Source organism: Malus sylvestris, chromosome 13, assembly GCF_916048215.2.
Source record: "Malus sylvestris chromosome 13, drMalSylv7.2, whole genome shotgun sequence".
Classification (NCBI taxonomy): Eukaryota; Viridiplantae; Streptophyta; class Magnoliopsida; order Rosales; family Rosaceae; genus Malus; species Malus sylvestris.
In genome coordinates this window covers 10,951,161-10,973,568 of record NC_062272.1, presented here as the reverse complement: position 1 = coordinate 10,973,568, position 22,408 = coordinate 10,951,161, and the positions used below count along the sequence as shown (strand labels likewise).

Here is a 22,408-nt window from a genome sequence, read left to right as displayed (position 1 = left end):
ATAAAACTTATATAGAATTAGTATCATTCTTATTCTGTTTTTAGATTGTTCAGTAAACAACTTTAAAAAGAATCTATATTCTAACTCTTCATCAATCTAGTTCCTCCTCAATTCTCAATTCTCATTCAATTCAATTTCGATTACAGATTAGTAAATATGTTATAATTTAGCTAAGAAGTCATTTCCTCTTACAACTTAACAAACATATATTGACATTACTTATGAAAACAAAAAAATGAAAATTTTATACACATGTGTCAAACTGTAACAACAAAACATGTATTGATAAAACTTGTATCTTATAATTTTACAAAAATTATGTTTAGACATACAAAACTAACACATTTTCTAATAAAGATGAGTCCGGAAGTATATCTCCATTCACACGTGTCCCCACATTGATTCATTGCTTTCAAAATTTTCAGATATACATAAGCCAATTGTTATAACCCAACAAATGTCTATTTGATTTTCTCTACACTTATAATTAAGTTGAGGTTGCCACTTATACTACGGTATAGTGGTATTCTTTTTTATTTGTCAGTGAGAGGTCTTAGGTTCGATTTTCTAAAAATGCGAAATTGAACCACATTATTATGGCAAGCCCATTGTAAGGCTTGGCCTACTCCCTCACTCCCCCACCCCCTTAGTACAAATACTATCGTTTGTTCAAAAAAAAAAAAAAAGTTGACGTTGGTACTTAATACTTAATTAACTACTGGACGTCTTGAAAGAGAACACCATCACACCCTGCCTGCATCCCTAAGGTATACAATTATAAGAATTTTAAAAAAACATGGGCTTGCCCTTAATGGGCTTTTCCACAGCTTGTAACTGGGCAAGCTTGGTCCATCACCTTCATGTTGAGAACCAAAGGCCCAATAACACAACCCACACAGTTAACGTTGGATGCCACGTGTACGGCACCTATCGTAAAAATAAACAATAAGCTTTTCGATTTCATATCTAAGGGAACAGTTACTACTTAGTTATATAATGCTCGTCTGAAAGCTCTGGGGCCGGATGAATTCTAAGGGATATTTTATCAATGCTATTGGGATGTGATCTCACATGAGATTAGAGGAATTGCCAATGATTTTATAAATGGAGAGATTAGCCATAAAAAGTTAAATTCCACACAATTTGTTCTTATTCCCAAGGTGCCAACTCCAGAGACTGGGGCACAATTTAGGCCTATTAGCCTATGTAACTTCTCTTACAAGGTACTGTAAAAAATTCTTGCTAATCGCCTTAAACCTTTCTTACCCACTTTAATTTCTCCTATGCAGAATGCTTTTGTAGCAGGCCGACAAATTCAAGACAATATATTAATTGCCCATGAAATCTTCCATTTCATGAAACTAAGGAGGACAAAAAAAAAATTCGAGTTGGGTATTAAGCTGGATATGAATAAGGCTTATAATCGTGTGGAGTGGGATTTTTTGGAGGCAGTTATGATCAAAATGGGGTTTGATCAGAGATGGGTGAATTTAATTATGAAATGTGTGGTTACTATCGATTTCTCTATTATCATTAATGGAAAGCCTGGCAGAAAATTTCTACCCTCCCGGGACTTCGTCAAGGGGATCCTCTCTCTCCTAACCTATTTTTGTTTGTAAGTGATGTCCTCTCTTTGCTAATTCAAAAAGCAGTGGATCTAGATTATCTTAGCGGTATTAAAATTAGTTCATCTAGTCCATGCATATCACATATGTTCTTTGCGGATGACAAGTTGATCTTTCTACAGGCCACTCAACAAAATTGCCTCAATATTTTTGAGATCTTACAAGCTTATTGTGCTACCTCGGGACAATCGGTTAGTCTTAACAAGTCAAGTGTTTATTTCGGTGACAATACTCTGAAGACAATTATGGAGGAGATGGGTGAAATACTTGGAATGCCAATTGTTGATAACCCTATGACTTATTTGGGTCCACCAACAATTTGGGGTAGGTCTAAACGGCATGCATTGGGGTATATTAAAGAGAGGGTATTGAATAAGGTTAATGGGTGGAAAAAAAAATTATTGTCGCATGCAGGTAAGGAAGTTCTAATTAAAGCTGTTGCCTAAGCTGTTCCAGTTTATCCCATGAATATTTTCAAATTTCCTACCATTATTTGTAAGGATTTGGATTCCTTGTGTGCTAGTTTTTGGTGGGGACAAAATAATGAAGAAGATTCATTGGGTTAGCTGGGATGTCATTGGCTTGCCGAAACATGCAGGCAGGCTGAGATTTAAAAATTTACAAGAGTTTAATGTTGCTTTGTTGGCAAAACAATGTTGGAGAATGTTGATGGAGCCTGATTCTTTATGGGTCAGATTTATGAAAGCAAGATATTTCCCACATTCCTCATTTTTTTAGGCTAAAAAAAGGGGTAGAGCATCATGGGCTTGGGCCAGTATTCTTGAAAGGCATGAGATTCTTCTGCGAGGTGCTCATTGGCAGGTGATGAATGGAAGAAATGTTAGGCTTTGGGTGGATCGCTGGGCTCCTTGTTTGCCAAATGGACATCCCACTCCTTTGGAGTCCTCCAATATAAACTGGAATCATTATGTTGCCTCTATAATTCGGTCACTCTCTCATGATTGGGATTTTCAACCTATTAGTTCTTATGTTTCTCAATAGGAGATGGATCAAATAAAAGAAGTATAAATAGGAGATCCTTCTTGTGCCGATAGATTTATTTGGCCTTCTGAGAAGAGTGGCACGTATACTGTTAAGTCCTGTTATCATTGGCTACATAGCGGGGAAGCTCCTCTTCGGCATAGACGATCATCCTTACTTGCATCAATAAATAAACAAGTCTGGAAGTGTATTTGGAAGCTGGAAGCCTTGCCAAAGATTAGAATGTTTATGTGGCGTATTCTCCATTAAGCTCTTGCAACCAAGTAAGATCTCTCTAAAAGACATGTGGCCATTTCTCCAACTTGCCCTATATGTAAGCAGGAAGATGAATTAGTGGAACATATGTTATTGATGTGCCTGTGGAACCTGATTGGTTTGGTAGTCAACTCAATTATAAGGTGAATAGGACTGAAATCGATACTTTTCAAAATTGGTTATTTTCTTTTGTTGATGCACAAAACCGGAGGGGTATTGGAACAACGTAAATCCAACTGTGAATCTGCAAGAAATTAAAGAACACAAGATGTATCGTGGTTCACCCCAATGTTTGGGCTACGTCCACACTGATATTGTATTTCTCTGTTTATGAGAGGATTGTGAAGGAGAGAGAGCTTTAAATATGAGAGTAAGGCTTTGGGGATCTCAGGCTTTCCCTTTGTGAGGGTGAGGAGCCCCTTTTATAGACTAAGAGCTCCTGACTTATTACATATGTGCCCCTCCATTTATTACATAATTACATTTGAGTCCCCCGAGTATTTATACGAGGTCTAAATACGAATGCCCTAAGTATGGTACAAACAGTAGTCCCCCAAGTCTTCAGTCAAGAGAGTCTTTTGGCTGGAGACTTGAAATTCAGTCCATGTATGGGCCGAAGTAACTAGATGTTTGTCTTGAACTGATTCTCAATATGAGGCGGTGCTCAATCTGAAGTGATGCTCAACCAGAAGTAGCACATGTTGCGAGGCTGCTCGGTTTGTGGTTTATGTTTGCTTTGGTTGGCTCGCTTGTGGCGTTGAAGGTGAGGGAGTCCCTTTTATAGAATAAGGGCTCGCTCCTCAATATATAAGTGATGGGCTAAAGTTGATGCTCGGGGCAAGGCGGTTGCTCAGTAGGCGGCGATGCTCTCTAATGATGGTGAGGGAGTCCCTTTTATAGAATAAGGGATCGCTCCTCAATACATAAGTGATGGGTTAGGAGTGATGCTTGCAGCGAGGCGGTTGCTCAACTAGCGGCGATGCTCTTTAATGAAGGTGAGGGAGTCCCTTTTATAAAATAAGGGCTCGCTTTTCAGTACATGAATAATGGGTGCTCTCTAATGAAAGTGGGGGAGTCCCTTTTATAGAATAAGGGCTCGCTCCTCAGTACATAAATAATGGGCTAATTCCACCAAGTATTTTTCATGAGGCCCAATATATGGTACATAATATGTCCCCCAAGTCTTTAGTTAAGAAAGTCTTTAGTTAAGAAAGTCTTTTGGCTGAAGACTTGAAATTCAATCCATGTGTAGGCCGAAGTAACTAGATGTTTGTCTTGAACTGATGCTCGATATGAGGTGGTGCTCAATCTAAAGTGATGCTCAACTAGAAGTAGCACATGTTGCGAGGCTGCTCGGTTTGTGGTTTATGTTTGCTTTGGTTTGCTCGGCTTGTGGCGTTGAAGATGAGGGAGTCCCTTTTATAGAATAAGGGCTCGCTTCTCAATACATAAGTGATGGGCTAGAGTTGATGCTCGCGGCGAGGCAGTTGCTCAGTATGCGGTAATGCTCTCTAATGATGGTAAGGGAGTCCTTTTTATAGAATAAGGGCTCGCTCCTCAATACATAAGTGATGGGTTAGGAGTGATGTTGGCGGCGAAGCGGTTGCTCAGCTGGCGGCAATGCTCTCTAATGAAGGTGAGGGAGTCCCTTTTATAAAATAAGGGCTCGCTTCTCAGTACATGAATAATGGGTGCTCTCTAATGAAAGTGAGGGAGTCCCTTTTATAAAATAAGGGTTCGCTCCTCAGTACATAAATAATAGGCTAAGTTCCCCAAGTATTTTTCATGAGGCCCAGTTGAGGCCCAATATATGGTACACAATGTAGTCTCCTAAGTCTTCGGTCAATAGAGGTAGTTGGCTGGAGACTTCAAATTCAATCCATGTATAGGTCGAAATGACGGTTGTTCGGATGCGGTCTTTGTAGACCATGCACTGAAGCTTTGTAGGTGAAGCTTTGCAATTTGAAGCTTTGAAGCTAGAGCTCTGTAAATGAAGCTTTTGAAGCTAGAGCTCTATAAATTAAGCTTTTGAAGCTGATTGACATGAGTGATGCTCATGAATGTTTATGTTGATTGACATGAGTGATGCTCATGGATGTTAACATGAGTGATGTTCATGAATGTTGACATGAATGATGCTCATGAATGTTTATGTATGAATGTCATGAGTGATGCTCATGAATGTTTATGTATGATTGACATGAGTGATGCTCATGAATGTTTATGTATGAATAACATGAGTGATGCTCATGTATAATTTTGGAGTACTGGACGTACTTTTGATCACTTGGTTGGTGATAATAGCGGTAGGCTGCCGAATAATTTTGGAGTACTGGGTGTACTTTTGATCACCTGGTTGGTGATAATAACGGTAGGTTGCCGAATAATTTTAGAGTACTGGGTGTACTTTTGATCAACTGGTTGGTGATAATAGCGGCAAGTTGCCGAATAATTTTTTGTAGTACTGAACGTACTTTTGATCACCTGGTTAGTGATAATAGAGGGCCTGACTCTTTTGGGCCTACGGGCCTTCGCCCTCCACATAACACTCCAGCCCATTATTTTGGGCTTGACGTTTTTTTTTAAACCCTCTGATGGGGTTATACAGATATCTGCGAGAGATAAGAAAAATAAATTACATCATTCAAAACAAAGGTTTCGACACAAAAGCTTCAACAGTTGCAGATCGTTGGTGCGTACTGGACTTACTGCGCACTAGGTTGCTGCATATCTTTTTCCATGTGTGTATTACGCCTACTGAACGTTTTACCTTTTCCTTTCTCTTTATTTTTCTTTCTTTTGGCAGATGATAGACAAAGGAATAATGCCATTTCCTTTTTTTTTTGGCTTTTGCTTTTGCTTTTGCTTTCCTACTTTGCTTTTGCTTTCCCATGTGCTCTCGCAGAGCAAAGCTTCCCCTTATTCCTTGCTTTTGCATGTGGATGGTAGACAGCGCGCCCTCTTTTTAGACAATGGAGTGGGTGGGCAGCCATGCTTGCTTTCTGCTTCATGTCCATTATTCTCATATCTTTTTTTTTTCTTTACTCCAGTAAGATCAACTTGCCGATGTTACCTTCACGAAGCATGGGAAGCTCCGACAGGGACCAGGCAAAGTAGGACCCGTCATCGCCGTCGTACACTTTCTTGACTAACTTAGGTGAAAGATCAAGCTCCATTCTCACCAAATTTGGAGCCGCAAGCCTTATTGTTCCCACAAAACACCCAAGAATCACACAAGCAAAAGCACATCAATCCCAGTACACATGGGTTTACACGTCTGGCAGCATTCTTCAGAATAACTGAACTTAAATTCAGAACCCCACTTTATAGCAGCCCCCCACAGCTCCGACGTCCTTGACAGTCTAGGCTCACGAACGGGGTGGGTCAGGTTTATGAGTGAAAACATCTTTCCGGATCGGATCCTGAACGGCTTGATTGTAGTCGTCAAACTCCTGAACATGCGCCACCTTCCTGAAAAATCAATTTTTAACGAACTTGTCAGACTCCGCCACCACGCGCTCCGGCTCCACCACCTCCAGCAGCTTCTCTTTCCGTTCATTCTTCACATAGACGTGGGGGTTGTGCTTCAGGTGCTGCTTGGTGGTATGGAGCCCCAGCCCCACCGACACTGTTATCATCCCGACCACGACGTAGACCGGTACGAAGTCGCCCCTCATAAACCTCTTGACGTTGCTCTGTTGGGGCTTTTTGGTGGCACCGGCAGTCGGGGAGTAGGGCTTCATCTTCAGGGAAGTCGAGGTGGCGTATCCGCATAAGGCTGTGGACATTTGTTTCCAGTGATTCATTGATCTGAAAGCCATGATCCTATGCAGAAATTGATATTTTCACTTAAACCAACTGCTGCTGGATTTTCCTTGCTTATAAGCTGGATATTGACAGGACATGGCACTCAGGTGTCCACAGCAAAAGAGAGAGGCGTGACTCTGATGTCTCTGCAGAAGGAGAAGAAAGTGACAAAGAGGAATAAGTGTAAGAGTGGTGTTTTGGTTTTGTTACTTGTGAGCTTCTGTTTTTGTTACTTTCCGAAGATCTGTTTTTTTTTTTTTTTTTTTGGTATGAAGGTACAATGAGATTGCAGGGAGAAATCTCGGGTTTTGGGGTCGGAGGTGACTGAACTTAATGGAGCATAGCTTGAATTAAAGGAATGACAAGGCAGATCTGGTGTTGTACGCCAAGGTTACGACTTTTTCAGAAATGCACCAAGTACAACACCAATAAATAAAACCCAGAGAGAGAAAGATTGAGGGTTTTCTGGAAAAAATCCAAAAGTGAGGTTTTGGGCTCTTGGGTTTTGTAGATTCATGGCGGAGGTGAAAAATTGAGAGAGAACCGACATAGCTTTTCGTGTCGATTCCCACAAAAGGCGCCAAATGTTGATGCACAAAACCGGAGGGGTTTTAGAACAACGTAAATCTGACCGTGAATCTACAAGAAAGTAAATAACTCAAGATGTATCATGGTTCATCCCAAGGTTTGGGCTCCGTCCACACTGATATTGTATTTCTGAGGGAGAGAGAGCTCTGAATATGAGAGTGAGAGCTTTGAGAGGATGAGACAGCTTTTTGTATGTGAGGGTGAGGAGGCCCTTTTATAGAATAAGGGCTCCTCCTCTTTTTACATATTTGCCCCTCCATTTATTACATAATTACATTTGAGTCCTCTGAGTATTTATACGAGGTCTAAATACGGAGGCCTTAAGTATGGTACAAACATCTTTAATTAAGACTAATATGGGAAGCAAACAAGACAAGAACCGCATTTTATCACAAGTTGCTTTCACTTGCTAGAATATATGGAAAGAGAGATGTCATGCTATTTTCAATCAGAAAACTATGTCACCTTTACAGGTAATTCACAAGATTAATTGCGCCCATGTTGCTTTTATGGAGGCCACCAAGAGATCTCAGCAAGCTACTGTGGGTTTGGGGAATTCTCAAAGTAATCAAGCGCACTTGAATGGTGTTCCTCAACCAAGCTCACTTTGGTCTACGCCCGAACCTTCCTGGTACAAAGTAAATGTTGACGCCAGCTAGAATTCGATAACGAAAAAAGGTTATGTTGCAACTGTGATAAGAAACTCCAATGGAACATTTGTTGCTGCTAGAAAACAAAGTGTTTCGGCATCTGGGGTACAGGAGGCTGAGGCTAAGGCTATTTTAGAGGGGTCTAAGTTGGTTAATCAGTTGGAGTTAAGGAAGGTTATAATTCAATCAGATTCCAAGGAAGTTGTCTCCAATTTATGTAATTCTATTTATGAGAGGATCCTTCCAACAGTGCAAATGGTCTTGGATTCCTAGATCCGCTAATTTGGTGGCTGATAGACTTGCGTCTGTGAAGAATTCAGAGATGAGCAACTATACTTGGGTCGACAGACCCCCATCTTCGATTGTACATATTTTGAACAAGGATGATTTACCTTGCCGACATTAAGTCGAGTCTTTGATGGAGGGAGTTAGGGCGACATAAAGCTGTTGTTTGTGTCGTTCCCTGGCCTTGTTTCACTCTAATCTTGGTTCTCTTTTTTGGTTTGTAACTTTGTTAGTCCTAGTTGTGGGCTTTCCTTTTGTTCTTTGGCTTTGCCCTGGTGTAGTTTCGATTTACCCAAAAAAAAAAGTTAAATAACGCTCAGTCCGAGCTTGGGCTGTTTCAATCAAAAATGGCGGTAGCGCCTCTGTTCGTCAAGGCGACGAAGCTCACCGGACTACTAGTGACGCTCACAGTCGCCATCAATGCCTACTATTAAGGAAAAAATGAGGCTCGGCTCTGTTATATTACAGGTGGAGTTTGAGTGAAGAACAAACTCTTCAAAATGAACCAAGATAATTTAACAGATAATACAATCATTTTAAACTAAAACAAACTAATCAAATTCAAACACATTCAACAGCCAAAGGATTGGACTGTTGAGAACTTTTAGTCGAGCCTCCAACTTGACCATCGCATCTGACCTTGACAGTTGGTTCTGGCGGGATATTGCAATTTCAAATTTGGTTTCTCAGTAATCACATGCTATCATTTTTCCTTGTTGACATCTTTTGTATGCCTACCTATTGTGCGGGTTCTTAGAGCAACTCCACCCATGGAGCCCTCCCCCTGGCAATCCATTATTCAATCCACCATATTGAACAGTAACTGCCTTAAATGAATAGTAACTACCATTAATGAATAGTAATTGCCATTTACATCTCCACCCTTGGAACCCTTCCCCCTGGCAATAAGCAATTAAAATAATAGTTTTTTTTTGTTTGTTTAAATAATAAAAAAATTGCAAAAGCTCCGGTCCCCCCCTCTCTCTCTCTCTCTCTCACACAAAAAAAATAAAAAATTGCAAAGCCCTCGGGCCACTGGCCCGTCGACTCCCCACCCCCCTTCGCTCGGGCTCCCACCGTCGCTCGGCCTCCACACGGCTGGACCTCTCTCCACCGGGCCTCCAGCCCCTTCTTCTCCACTGTCCCCCGAGCAACCCACATGGGTGGAGTTGCTCTTAGCCTAGTGGTCATCCTGAAATGCTGGAGGCTGCCACTTCTGCTCTACCTACTGGTGTTTTCCAAAAGGCCATGCATTGGATGGCCATTGCACAAACATCATCTGCCTCATATAAGCTCTGGAAAAGAAGATCTATATGAAGAATATAACATGTGCGATTTGCGTTTAATAATTGCTTCAGTGAACTTTGTGTTTTAACTTTTTGAGGTCCTCATCAAAACTAGTAGTTGGCGTGGCGCACCATGTCTATTTTATGCGGCCATATGGTATCTTCGATGTTACTGCTGTTTCATTGGCTAACTCCTTGACTCTCCACTCAATGAACTTTATTTATTATTTATTTTTAATCAGAATTATTATTAGCACTTCAATATATCGTCCTTCATCATATTCCTTTGGTTAATTGATCAAGAGGCCTTGATGAACCCATATAGTAGCCCTACACTGAAAGAGATTGGCGATTTGGACACTAGGAGATGGAAGGGATCTCCTGGACCCCCTAAGTCTCTTTTCAAAATTTATTCTCCAACCTTTCTCCTCCCTCAAATGGAAACCTAACAAGGAGAAATCATATACCTGTAAGGACAAGTTAACAAGCCTGGTGCAATGAAAGAGTATCCTTTGTGATTATTGTTAAGGACTTGGATTGTCTGCCCTCTCATTTCGGTGCCCTCCTCGTGCCCTCCTGTTTGTGTGGTCACGGTTAAGCCACGTCAACATTTTATATTACTATTTCTTTTTGTTTTATTATTTTTATAAAAAAACAATATAAAATCTTGACGTGGCTTAACTATGACCACACAAAACAGGAGGGAACGGAAAGGGCACCGAAATGAGAGGGCAGACAATCCAAGTCCTATTGTTAAAACCCACCCCCATTTTATTTAAAAATGGTTTTTAGTTCTTAATTGGTGAGACCGTGGGGCCCACCTTGTTTTATTTTTATGTTTACCGGTCTCTTTCTTCTCTTAGTTCTCTCTTTCTCGGACCTCATCTCTCTCCCTCGCTACAACTCCCTCTTCCCCGAGCAACACACTCAGCCACACCATCTGCTGAGGACATCACCATCAAAACCTCTGCAGTTTCCTCTCTCCCGTTGTAGAAAGGACGACGGAATTCCGGGAGCCTCCAGTGAGCACCGCGCCTTTCGAGGCCATTTCCGGCCAAAACACGGCGAGTTGACCGGCGTGTAAGGTATCAATCTCTTCGTCTCGTCGAGTACTATAACTTTCCTTTTTGTTTCACTCAATTTCGTTGAGTATTGAAGAAGTTATACTCATTTGAATCTTACCCAGTTTTCGGCGAGTCCGACGGATTTCGAGACGTTTTCCGGCCAAACCACGGCCAGTTAGACGTCGTGTGAGGTACCATTCTCTTCGTCTCTTCAAGGGCTACAACTTTCGTTTTTGTCTCGCTTGATTTCGTTGAGTAGTGACAAAGTTATGGCCGTTTAAATTAGGTGGTTTTCCTGCCGAATTTCCGGCCTTCTTCCTCAGCAAAACCAGGCCTTTCAGGCCATTAGAACCCCCTCGGGCCTTAAGCCCGTTTTGCCTTAGCCCAAATCCCCAACCCGTTTGATTTTTATTTTTAGTTATTTGTTTTAAAGACCCCAAAGGCCACGGGCCTTATTTAGAATGGCCTTGGGCCGGTTTTTGGTTAAGGGGCTCTAAGCCCAGCCCTTTAAATAAGGCCTTAGGGCCTGTGTGTATATGTGTATGGGCCTGCCTTTGTGCAGCCCGTGTGTGTGTGTGTGTGAGTGTGGGTTTGGGTTTAAGCCCAAACCCCTTTTCTTCACCCTAAACCCTTTTAACCAAGATTCTAAAAATCGCTAGGCGCTAGTCGGGCGGCGGGCTGGGGCCTAGCGCCTAGGCGGCGGGCTGGGGCCTAGCGCCTAGGCGGCTAGGCGGGAGCCTAGGCGGACTAGGCGGATTTAAGTAAATCTATCATATTTCAGGTAAATAAGTGTCTGCTTCTACTTGAAATACATATAATTTCATCATAAACTACAAAACAGAATGCATATATATCATGAAGTATTGGAACATAATGAAAACATGTGAAATAAGAATATAATGTTTGTTCATTCAAGTATGCAACAAGTCTCTTACAATTTATTGGAAAAAAAACAAAATGCAAAATGAAAGTTATGTATTTTCTGTCTAAGTGAGTTGCAACCTAGGCGGGTCTAGGCGGGTGCCTAGACGGGCTAGGCGGGCTAGGCGGGTTCCTAGGCGGGCTAGGCGGGTGCCTAGGTGGTCTAGGCGGTGGGCTGGGGCCTAGGCATTAATTGGGGCGGTGGGCTGGGGCCTGGCACCTAGGCGGGGCCTAGGCGGCGCTAGGCGGGGATTTTTAGAACAGTGCTTTTAACCCAAAAACCTTAAAATCTCAAAACCCAATAGATCCTAATCCTATTTAACCTAAACTCTAATCCGGATTTCAAGCCTAAAACCCGTTAGACCTAATTTGACCGTTGACCCCTGGTCAACGTTGACTTTAGGGTTGACTTTACGAGTTTTCATCCGAGACCCTTCTTAGGGTAATTCGACGTTCTGAATCCATTTCCGATATCCGTTTTCCCAAATGCAATTGTTTAAGTAGAGTTTGACTAAATGTGCTTTTTATGTGCTTAGGGGCAATTATAGTGGCGTTTCTGTCTTCGCTAGCTGCGCGGCTTTTTGATGGCGAAGTACTGTGAGTGGACCCCTTCTAAAATTACATGATTTTATAGATTAATTGCATCAATGATTAGCATGCCTACGAGTTTATGATTTGATTTATGTTAAGCTTGTTTATGGAATTTATTGATTTCGTCTCGTGTTTTGGTGAGGAATTAATTGTTAGCCTATATTGAGCTATATTTTAATATATCGTATTTTCTATAAAAACCATGAATTGGTAGACTATCTGATAGATGACGATAGGATGCTAGAACATGTTTTAAACCCCTCTTTATAGTGTAGACAATGATCGGTAACCTATGCTATGAAGTGGTTATTTAAGAGAGACGTAATTATTTGTGCGTACCTAGTGGACACTATGCCGCCTGGGGCGAGGATCTGGTGTTGGCATGTAGGCCGGGAGAAATAATCCCTAGCGAAAGGAGGACACGGAGACAGGCATTGGGCCGGGAGGGAGTTATCTCTGGCTACGGGCACAGAGACTGAGGTGCAGGCATTGGGCCGGGAATTATATTTATTTAGTGATCTTTCTAGCAGCACACTGCGTTTACGAAACGATTTATGATGCGTTTACTGTTTTGATTTCCGCGATGCGTTTCCGCGATGTGACTTTCGAGATATTTTGGCATGCTAGGATTTTTATTAAATCCATCACTTATTATGCTAGTGGTTTTCATTATATATAAACTTTGGGGGTTAGTACATTGATAACTGTTTTATTATTATTATATATATAAACTTGGTCCACTCACCTTTGTTTTGCGCTCCCATTCAGGACTTAGAATCAAGGCACCTAATCCCGACGTGAAGACACTTCCACAGCAGCATCTTCGGATCCTCTCGATGTAGGACCCACTTCCTTATTCATCCAATTTTATCTTAATCCTTTTTAGTGATTAGGTAGTTGTATGCTCTAAGCACGTTCCTAAAATTATTAATGCTTTGTATTTTAAATTTCTAACCCTTATTTATTTCTTATTCTTAGCTTTTGTATCAATCAATGGCTTTAGTCACCCTCGGGTGTCGGCGAGCACGTGTCTATCCTGGTATTCGGGGAATATCAGGGTCGGGGCGTGTCAATTATCCTTAGTTTTGGTTCAACGTTGTAATATCACCAACTTTTCATAATTTGGTCAGAACTTCTCCGAGTAATGAGGGAGAGTGGGATATTGGGTTGGGACCGTGAGAGATTCCGGGTTTGATTCCTTACAATATAAAGAAAGAAAAAGACCTTGTGTACCTCAATGCAAGTTTCTTATGATGGGCTACTATTCTTCAGGCCTATTGTTCATATCCTTATCATCTAGATTAGATATGCTAGTATCCAATTTACAGAAGGGAAATAATATAAATACTCTTTTTAGCTTCCCATACACTTTTATTTAATTTTCTTGGTTATTTTTACCTAATTTATTCAATCTGATAACCAGAAATAGAGTGAGATGTGCGATAAGCTAAAAGACGTGTGAAAATGCCAGCGAGAGTTGGTTGAGTTGGTAAGGATTGTTCTCTTCTCTAGACCAAAGTCTAGATTCAAGTCTCGCTGCTGGAAATCCTTCTTGGTGGGCGACCTAAGAAAACCAAGAAAGAGCTAACACCCCTCTATAAGTCCTCAAATAGACTTGTGGTAAGTCCTGGCCTTCGGACAAGATTGAAGAAAGTTGAGGTTCCACCATAAAACCAATTGGCAATATGAGAAGTAGCCCAACATTTCTCCTCCCATCAATGTGAGATTCATTCTTAACAAACCCCATCACGTGTGGATAATTTTCAAGCCTAACACGTAGACAACACAACGCGATGACGTAGAGCGCGTGTCGTCATTTGGTACACGTGGGACAACATGCTCTGATACCATGAAGTAAGTTGAGGTTCCACTATAAAACCAATTGGCAATATGGGGAGTGACCCAACCTCTTATAAATCCATACAAGGTCCATGCTCCTATCAATGTGGGATTCACTATCAACAAAGATACTCCCCTCCAACTCCTCTAAATTTTTCTTGACAAAAAAAAAAAAAAAAAAGTGTGCGAAAATTGCCTCTATTTACAGATGAGCTGGTCAGTTTCCTGAAGCACTCTTTTGTTTTAAATAACAAAAGTAGAGAAAAGAAAAGAGCAAAATTTTGGAAACAAAGATATGTATTTGTGGGAAAATATACTGCATGTATGGTGACGTTCACACCTACACGGGAGAGGTTCATGAGACCTTATTCTATATTATGACGCAACCCTTAAGATCCTATACTTTCAAAATACTCCTTTATATGGCAACACAAAGTCATATTTGAACAACTTATTTTAGGTGACGTAAAATACACGTGATTCACAGTAGGAGATAGTCCTATGATGAGGATGTCTCATTTATTATAGACTCTCTCAATATGTTATTTTTATTTTTTTTTATTTTAAACAAACGGTATTATTTATATTAAAGGGTGGGGTGGGTTAAACCTCACAATGAGGTAGCAATAATGTGGGGCAAATTCACTTTTGGCGAGAATCGAACCTAAGACCTCTCACTTACAAATGAAAAGATATATCACTAGACCGTAGTACTAAGTGGCGACTCTCCCATATGTTAGTTAAACGAATTGATAACTATTTCATTTTCAACCGTTTAAATTTTAAACTATTAGTTCTTTGTAGGTGTTAAATTTTTGTAGGTCAGGATTTATTTTTGTAAAAGGACTAGCTAAAAGTGCTTAATGGATATAGAGATATTAGTTTCCAAAATTCAGGTTCATCGTATGCTTTGTGTTTGAAAGCTTTCAAACTTTGTGGTTATGGTCATCGATTCATTTCATCCAATTTATTGTTGATGCAGGGAAGCAAGGGATTATTTCTGAATTTGTAATTAATTAGGTTATTTATTTTATTTTCTATAATAACTTATTAGACAAGAAAATTAAGTATTTTCCTTTTGTATTTCAATTTCTTGTACTGATTCTAAGATTATTTTCTCTATTTAAGCACAATGTAATTTAGGGTTTAGGAAGACGTTTGGTATATTGTTATTGAATAATGCTATTTGAGCGGCAAGAGTTTCTTGCGGTTTATTCCTTTCTCGTGTGTATGTTCAATGTGCCGTTCTTGATGATGTGTGTGCTTCCAAATTTATAAAGATCAATGGGATTAGTATTTGGGAGCATTGGCTCCCTTTTTTTTTAAACAATATTGGCAACTTAGACACCGATCACTAATTTTTTTTCTAGCACAATATGTCACGTGTCAACTTCATTCTTTTCTTGCTGGAGATCATAGGCAATTCTAACGAATTTGGCATCTGCGGATGTGCACAAATTTAATTCCATCATTTGCCATATAGGAATAAACTCATCTTTTAAGGTCCATATATAGATGATGAAGTTTAGAGCAGTGGCGGGGTTAGCATGAGGTCATTGATTGTTCTTGAACCAACAACTTTAAAAACCCTATGTATATTTGTTTGTGTATTATATTTGACCCCTATAAACAACTAAGGCAAACTAAATTATAACCTCCTTCTTCCACTTTTTTATTATCTTCTATCATATTTGTTTCCCTTTTATCTCTTCTTGTGTGCGACTCTATTGTGAGCACCATGTGCTCGATGAAATACTTTAGTTGACAAGTCTTGATAGATTTCAACATTACTCTATTGTATCCTGCATTCACTCTTGACCAGCCTATGTAAGTAATAGTAATTGTCAACATATGTTGGTATAAGTTTTCAATATATGTTGGCAAGAATTGAAAGATGCCCATTAAAGACATTATGCAAAGTGTGTGTGTGTGTATATCAATTTTTTAATTACCTCGGTATATAATTATATGCAAAATGTGCCATGCCTTTTACTCACTGTCAAACTGATAAAGACTAACCATGTGCATATAAGCATTGAATCTTTAGTTATTTGACTTACAGAATTGTATGTCACAATTTTTGAGTTGGTCAAGGAAAGGGTTCCTCTCCGGATCTCTTCTACTAAGGTTATCTCCAATCGAATAAGGGTTAGGCCATCTTTAACCGAAAGGTCTAGAGGGTCGAAAATAGCCCGAAAACCGTCTCTAACCGAGGGCTAGGCCAGAGTGTTCGTGGGCCCTATGGAATCTGAAAGGGCCAAAGGGCTGGCCAAAAATCAGAGCAATCATGTTGGATATAACCGACAGGAGTATATTTAATATATTTAATATAAATATATTCTTGTCGGTTATAGCCGACATGATTGTTTGAAGAAAATTTTGAATCCAACGGCTGACGTCAGCTAGCCGTTATTTTTGAAATTTTTTTTTTACAGTTTTATTTATTTATTTTTATTTATTTATTTATTTTTATTTACAAAAATTTTCCTATAACTTCTATTTTACAAATTTTGTTTCATATTTTTTTTTAAATTCTATTTTTTTTCCTATAACTTCTATTTTATAAAATTTGTTTCCTATTTTTTTTAAATTCCATTTTTTTCCTATAACTTCTATTTTACAAAAATTGTTTCCTATTTTTTTTCCTATAACTTCTATTTCACAAAATTTGTTTCATATTTTTTTTTAAATTCTATTTTTTTTTCCTATAACTTCTATTTTACAAAATTTGTTTCATATTTTTTTTAATTCCATTTTTTCCTATAATTCTATTTCACAAAATTTGTTTCATATATATTTTTTAAATTCTATTTTTTTTCTATAACTTCTATTTTACAAAATTTGTTTCATATTTTTTTTTAAATTGTATTTTTTTTCCTATAACTTCCTAAGTCATTATACAACATTAAATTAAATTAGGGTAAAGTACAAAAAACTACCTCAACTATTGGTGTCACGACACTTTCATACTTCATCTTTTAAAATTGACAATGTTATACCTCATCTTTAGAATTTGGTCCAATGTTATACCTTCCGTTATTTGGCCGTTTATTTTTTAGTTAAATGCTGACGTGGATTGATCCGGATCCCACTTTCTATTAAAAATTAATAAATATTATTAAAAACTAAAAAAATCATTTAATAATTTCTAAATATTAAAATAATAATAAAAAGTTATAAATAAAATACTTTTGTTCGTTCCCTTTCCCCCCCCCCCTCTTCTCTCTCTTCTCCCCCATCTTCATCTTCTTCTCCCTTCCAGCCCACTTCCCACAACCCAGAAAAAAAAAGGAGGAAGAAGAAGAAGAAAAAAAAAAAAAAAACCGAAACCAAATCTACAATGAAGAAAGAAGAAGAAGAAGAAGAAGATCCCCCATCTTCATCTTCTTCTCCCTTCCAGCCTCCTTCCTACAACCTAGAAAAAAAGGAGAGGAAAAAGAAGAAGAAAAAAAAAAAAAAAAAACCGAAACTGAATCTGCAACGAATAATGAAGAAGAAGAATATCTTATTCTCCCTTCCAGCCCCTTTCTTGCAACCTAGAAAAAAATGAGGAAGAAGAAGAAGGAAAAAAAACCGAAACCGAATCTACAACGAAGAAAGAAAAAGATCTTCCTCTCCCTTCCAGCCCCATTCCTGTAACCCACAAAAAAAAAAAAAAAAAAAAAAAAAAAAAACGGAAGAAGAAGAAGAAGAAAAAAACCGAAACTGAATCTACAACGAAGAAAGAAGAAGAAGAAGATCTTCTTCTCCCTTCCAGCCCCCCTTCTTGCAACCCAGAAAAAAAAAGGAGGAAGGAAAAGAAGAAAAAAGAAAAAGAAAAAAAACGAAACTGAATCTGCAACGAAAAAAAAAGAAGAAGAAGCAAGAGGAGGAGGAGAGAAGAAAAAAAAAACCCAAATCTGCAAAAGAAGGAGGAAGAAGAAGAAGAAAAAAAAACCCCGAATCTGCAAAAGAAAAAGGAGGAAGAAGGGGAAGGAAAAAAAAAAAACCCCAGATCCTATTGAGGTGGAATCGGGAAACCTTCGTGACCTTTTTATTCTTCTTCTTCTTCTTCCTCTTCCTCCTCCTCCTTCTTCCTCTTCCTCCTCCTCCTTCTTCCTCTTCCTCTTCTTCCGCAGGGGGGGTGGGTGGGTTACTAAGGGGTTTTCATTTTTTTATACTTTTCTTTTAATATTTAAAAAATATTAAATTTTTTTTTTTAGTTTTTAATAATATTTTATTAAATTTTTAATAAAAAATGGGCCCCAAATCAAGCCACGTTAACATTTAAATGAAAAATAAACTACCAAGTAACGGAAGGTATAACATTGGACCAAATTCTAAAGATGAGGTATGACATTGTCAATTTTAAAAGATGAGATATGAAAGTGTCGTAACACAAATAATTGAGGTAGTTTTTTGTACTTTACCCAATAAATTAAGTAACATGAAACAACATTAAACAATATGAAACAACATTAAATAACATTAACCAGCATACAAATTATACAACATAAAAAAAACATTTAACAACATGAAACTTAAGCAACATTTTTAAAAACATTTAACAACATAAAACTTAAACGCTTACTCCATGCTTCTTTTGGCCCAAAGATATGCAACAAGATCCTGTTGTAGGTACTTGTTTGTGGCACGAGAACATATCATTCTATAACGCCTCATGTACTCATTTATAGAGATACTACCAGTTCTTGAATTGAAAGACAAATTAGGCCCATCATATATTTTTGCACGAGCCCTTCTTGACCTATTTGGATCTTCTTGGTCGTCATCAAACTCTCCATCAATATACCCATCTCGCTCATCCTCCATTATCATATTGTGTAATATGATGCAAGACATCATGATGGAGTCCAAATTTTCTCGACTCCACCCTCTTGTCGATTCGCTAATGATCTTCCACCGTGCTTGTAGAATACCGAAAGCTCTCTCAACATCTTTTCGGTATACCTCTTGGTGTAAGGTAAACAATTTTTCCGCGTCATTCCTAGGGTTTGGAATTGCTTGGACAAGTGTCGCCCACTTTGGGTAGATGCTATCTGCCAAGTAATACTCCATAATTATATTGACGGTTGTTGATGTAATAGTTAAGTTGACGTGCTTTACCTTTCGTCAGGCGATTGAAAATGGGTGAATCCCAAGAATTGTAATGTCATTTTGGGATCCAGAAACTCCAAAGAAAGCATGCCAAATTCATGTGTCATGTGAGGCAACCTCTTTTAACATAACAGTTGCCTTTCTCGACCTTCCGCTAAAGCCTCATTGCCATCCGGGGGGATAATTCTTCCAATCTCAATGCATGTAGTCTAATGACCCTATCATGCCCGAAAACCCACGATCTTCAGCTTTGCGAATGAGCCGATTCAGATCTTCTTGATTTGGCTCGTGGAGGTACTCGTCTTTGTAAACCTGAACAATTGTGTCACAGAATTGTTCAAGAGTATCAAGGCATGTAAACTCAAACATACCATGCGTTTCATCCATCGAATCAGCTGGGGAGCCATAGGTCATCATTCAGAGTGTAACAATAACCTTCTGATGAGGTGAGAAACAAGGGCCGCCTACTCTGTCCCATTTCTGTCGAAAGTATGGATTGACCTGTTGAACATCACGAAGTAAACGCTCGAAGACATAACGCCTTATCTGGAAGCGATGTCTGAAATCCTTTTATGTGTACACCGAGTTGGGGTTGAAATAGTTGTTCATCAGATTAGCATACGTCGTCGCTCTGTTTCATGGTTTGTAAAGGTGACCAACAACAAAGCCACCCCATTGAGGTTTCTCCTCAGTTGGCTGACACACCATGACCGCAGCCATGGTTGCTGCTCTATTTTGTTTGTTGCACCATACTTGAACTTTTTCATCAGACTCATCATCTTCCCGTCTCATTTGCACCCATTTTCTTCCAATTTGGAATTGGATAAGGACCCCCAATTGGAATTCATTGAAAACTTAAATTGAAATAGATTGAATTCAAAGTTGTGTGAATTATAGCCCAATATCCACCCTATTTATAGCAAAAAAAAAATCAAAACCAACGGCTAGTTGACGTCATGCTGATGTCACTTAGCCATTGGATTTGAATTTAAGTGGTAGTTTTTAAATAATAAATTATGTTTGGTCCTTCGTTGGAGATGATTTTTTGTGACAGGGCTAAAACGAACTCTATGGCCCTTTGGCCCTCGGTTGGAAATTGAGGCAAATATGGCCATGTACTGTTCATTAAAATATTAATATCTTGGAGGACCAAAGGGCTAAAACGAGCCATCTGGCCAGCCCTCGATTAGATATGAAGGGTTCAAATGGCCGAAAATAGCCCAAAACCGTCTCCAACCGAGGGATAGACCAGAGGGCTCGTGGAATCTGAGAGGGCCCCACAGAATCTGAAAAGGGCTGGAGGTCTGGAGGGTTAGCTGGTCAGAAAAAACTAAAATTTGAATCCAACGACTAGTCAGCTAGCCATTGGATTAAAAAAAAATCTTTTTTTTTTGGTTTTTTGGGCCCTTTTTTTTTTAATTCTTAAAAATTCTAATTTTTTCCTATAAACACCTAAACTATTCATTCACCATTCCTACACCATTAATTTGTAGTTTTTAAATTTAATTTTTCATTTTTTAAATTTAAGTTGTAGTTTTTTAATTTAAGTTGTTGTTTTTAAATTTAAGTTGTTGTAGTTTTTAAATTTAAATAATAAATTATGTTTGGCCCTATGGCCCTCGGTTTGAGACGGTTTTTTGTGACAGGACTAAAACAAGCTTTATGGCCCTTTGGCCCTCGGTTTGAGATGGAGGCAAATATGGCCCTATACTATTCATTAAAATATTAATATCTTGGAGGGCCGAGGGCTAAAACGAGCCATCTGGCCAGCCCTCGGTTGGAGATGGCCTTAGTGGGCTCGTTTTAGCCTTCTGGCTCTCCAAGAATTAATATTTTAATGAACATTGTATGGCTATATCGCTTACCATCTCCAACCAAGGGTCAGAGGGTCATAGGGCCAAACATAGCCCTGTGACAAAAAACTATCTCCAACCAAGGACCAAATATAATTTATTATTTAAATTTAAAAACTACAACAACTTAAATTTATAGGAAAAAATGAGAATTTTTTAATATTTTTTTAAAAAAATTTTGGCCCAAAAAATAAAATAAAATCCAACGGCAATTGACGTCAGCATGATTTTATTTATGTTGTGTAATATTGTTTAATGTTGTTTCATGTTACTTAATGTTATTTAATGATGTTTAATGGCTTAAGAAGTTATAAGAAAAAAAATGGAATTTTAAATTAAAAAAAATGACATATCCCGACCCAGATTGTCCACTAGGACTCTGAATCGAGTTATGATGACCGACACCTGGTAGGTGACGAAGCCATAAAGTGTAGTGATGTGGAAATTGTGAATAAATTTAAACCTAAAAGTGCCTAAATAAAAAAGTGCGCTAGTGAGCGGGAATGAACCCATTTCACACGTGACGTCAGAGTATAAGTAAAGTACAATAGAGTAGATTGAGAATCATACCATCAAAGGAAATCTCCAATACCAAGATTTGCCATGAAGCCTCGTGGATGAAAAAGCTCAGCTATTAAACATGGAGAGGCCAAAAATAAGGGTGAGTGGGCCAGAAAATAAAGTTTTAATAAAAACCTTTTTAAAACGTTATAACCCCTCGCTGTAAAAACCCATATAGTTTCCATAAAGTCATACTATGAATAAGTATGAATTCAATTGCAAATCAATCGTAAATCCAGAAATATTCCAAATCATTACATATCAGCAGAAGTATAATAAATCAGGCATTCATCAATCTATGCTGACACACGATTCAGAGTTGCCTAGTGCAACTTGTACGACTCATAAATCAATCTATACTAACACACGAGTCAGAGTTGCCTAATGCAACATGTATGCTTATAGATCAATCTACGCTAACACACGAGTCGAAGTTGCCTAATGCAACTTGTACGACTAATAAGCAACATGTACAATAGTGTCATAGTTGCCTATCATTGCAACTTGTATGACATTGTCGGATTTTCCCATCACTGCAACATGTACGACAGTGTTGGAGTTGCCTAAAACATAAATATAATCATGCCATAACTCAATCATTTCAACTAACACCCTAAACTCACCTGAACTTACCTGCGCGTTGATATGATATTAACTAGCACTCAAATTAACCCTCTTTTTATCAATTGTAGTAAGTATGTAAGTAGGGATCGTTCTAGGCCGGGGATTAGGAGGGATTGCTAAATCACTTGAAAACTGACTCAAAAACGTAAAAACAAAGTTTAAAACACTAAACTAGACTCAAAGAATGTAAAACTATAACTTAAAACACCAAAACAAACCAAAAGACTCAAAATAACACAAAAACACTCAAAACTGCCTTAAAACCACTTTCTGGGCAGTTTTGAACTCTAAACAAGATTTTGACGAAAATAGGTTTTAACTTGACTCAAAACACTTAAAAACACAAACTAACACACTCTC

The 22,408-nt window shown here is 38.7% G+C and overlaps 2 long non-coding RNA genes and 1 pseudogene across 2 annotated transcripts; 2 read left to right on the top strand and 1 right to left on the bottom strand.

Annotated features, from left to right (window-relative positions):
* Positions 1-6,250: 6,250 nt before the first annotated feature.
* Positions 6,251-6,751, bottom strand: LOC126597334 (uncharacterized; annotated as a pseudogene).
* A 3,619-nt stretch (positions 6,752-10,370) lies between these two features.
* Positions 10,371-12,081, top strand: LOC126597335 (uncharacterized). The gene is made up of 3 exons (XR_007614216.1): positions 10,371-10,583; positions 10,685-10,753; positions 12,020-12,081. It is a non-coding gene; the product is annotated as an uncharacterized LOC126597335 (long non-coding RNA).
* Positions 11,439-11,749, top strand: LOC126597337 (uncharacterized). Its single transcript, XR_007614217.1, has 2 exons — positions 11,439-11,572; positions 11,621-11,749. It is a non-coding gene; the product is annotated as an uncharacterized LOC126597337 (long non-coding RNA).
* Positions 12,082-22,408: the final 10,327 nt, after the last annotated feature.